This window comes from Equus asinus, unplaced genomic scaffold (genome assembly GCF_041296235.1).
Source record: "Equus asinus isolate D_3611 breed Donkey unplaced genomic scaffold, EquAss-T2T_v2 contig_307, whole genome shotgun sequence".
NCBI classification, from domain to species: Eukaryota; Metazoa; Chordata; class Mammalia; order Perissodactyla; family Equidae; genus Equus; species Equus asinus.
This window is the reverse complement of record NW_027224969.1, coordinates 105,373-107,573: the sequence shown is the minus strand read 5'-3', so window position 1 is coordinate 107,573 and position 2,201 is coordinate 105,373. Positions and strand designations below refer to the sequence as shown.

The 2,201-nt window shown below is 46.4% G+C and overlaps 1 pseudogene; it reads left to right on the top strand.

The window, feature by feature from the left end:
• The first annotated feature begins 443 nt into the window (after positions 1-443).
• Positions 444-1,216, top strand: LOC139043618 (myelin-associated neurite-outgrowth inhibitor-like; annotated as a pseudogene).
• Positions 1,217-2,201: the final 985 nt, after the last annotated feature.

Sequence of the window (2,201 nt, the reverse complement as noted above, 5' to 3'; positions counted from 1 at the left end):
ACGGTATATAAGTCTTTCAACTTATTCATTTATAAAGTAATTTTCATACTCCAATGTTGGGAGAAAAACAAAAATATCAAAGAATATATAAAAACAAAAGATGTAGCAGCGTGGGCGGGTCGCGCGGGCTGCGGAGAGGCGGGCCGGGCGCGGAGCAGGGGAGAGGCCCGCGGCGGCGGCGGCGGCGGCGGCGGTGGAGACTGGCCCTGGCGGCTCGGGCCCCGCATCGGAGCAGGCCTCGCGGCGCTCCCCCGGCCGGCGCGCTGGTCAGCGAGGCCCAGGCCGCCCGCCGCGGCGCGGGGAGCGATTGTTACTTTAGCTGATGGGTGCTTATCGGACGGCCCACATGGAGAAGAGCTTCATCGCTGCAGAAAGTGCTGTTGGACAGCGCTGATCTGGACTCCTGTCTTAGCCTTGGTTGTGGATGTCATGTTCTTGAAATCATGAATCCTGTTTATAGCCCTGGTTCTTCTGGGGTTCCCTATGCAAACGCCAAAGGAATTGGTTATCCAGCTGGTTTCCCCATGGGCTACACAGCAGCGGCTCCCGCCTACTCCCCCAACATGTACCCTGGAGCGAACCCCACCTTCCAAACAGGTTACACTCCTGGCACACCTTACAAAGTGCCCTGTTCCCCCACCAGTGAGGCAGTGCCACCATACTCCTCCCCGAGCCCCTACCAGACCGCCGTGTACCCCGTGCGAAGTGCCTACCCCCAGCAGAGCCCATACGCACAGCAAGGCACATACTGCACACAACCCCTGTAGGCAGCACCTCCTCACGTCGTCCACCACACCACGGTGGTGCAGCCCAATGGCATGCCGGCGACGGTGTACCCTGCACCTATCCCTCCACCTACAGGCAACGGGGTCACCATGGGCATGGTGGCTGGGACCACTATGGCGATGTCAGCAGGTACCCTGCTGACTGCCCACTCCCCAACTCCTGTCGCCCCTCACCCAGTCACGGTGCCCACATATCAGGCCCCCGGAACACCCACCTACAGCTACGTGCCCCCTCAGTGGTGATCACCCTGCGATGTTTGAGGATGGAGCTGTGCGGTCACATAATGGAGGTTCCACAGCTGGTGCTGCAGGCCTGGCGCCTCCAGCCCGGACTTTCTTCCTAATGCTCTGACACTTAGCTAGCACTCCTGCGGCCCGCCCAGCAGGTCCCAGCGCCATGAGTCTCCAGCTGACTCTGGGTTGTTCTTACAGCAAATCCTGTTTTATGGGCTGCCTGGCAATTTTTTAGCTAACTATAGTGATAAAAAGGGAGTATTAATCTATTCAGAATCATATCTAGTTGAATGCATGTTTAAAAAAACAAACACAAAAACAAAGCTTGCTCAATCTACCTGCAGTGACTGATGCAAACCCATCATATGCAAAATCCAAAGGAATGGAAAGTGTTTTACAGCTTGTATCCCTAATGCACTGTTGTAACGTATGCAAAGTCTTAAAGTTGTGCGTGTTAAAGTGAATTTCTTCATAGAGCAAAAAAAAAACAACAACAACAAAAGATGTAAAGATTTTGAATAACTCAGTTACACAAATACACAATTTATTAAATGACTATTGATTACAACCCATAAATAAGTTAAAATAAATTGAATATTTATAAGGAAAAAATAAGAAAGAATTATGCATTTAGAAATTGAGAACAAGTCTTCTAAGTTGCTATAGGTTTAGGAAAACGTAAAAAGAAATATATCAAGAGTTACGAAAAAGAAGGAGATGCTTTTCAAACTTGTAGGATACGACTGAAGACATATCGTAGAAGGGACATAAATTGTGGCCTGGATTTAATATTTAGTCACAGAAATACATTTACCGGAATAGTAGGCAATATATCTGGGGAAATAGGAGATATCTGAGAAAAACAAACTAAAAATAAAGTAAAACAAAACAAAAGTCTTGTGCCATATAAAAAATGATTAATTTACCATAAAGTAAAATTTAAAACAAATAGTAAACAGGTTCTGGAAGTTAAGGATAAAGATTTTATAAGAAACACAAAGGGAAAAAAAGTATAAGGAAAACTGGATGAAAATGCCAGATACAAAAATTAATTGTTAAAGAATATATAACTAAAACAAAGTGCTAATTAACAGAACAGACATAACCAGTTACTGATTATTCTGCTGAATTGTCACATAGTGTAACCCTCTCAGACAACATCCAGATAAACAAATTGCTTTA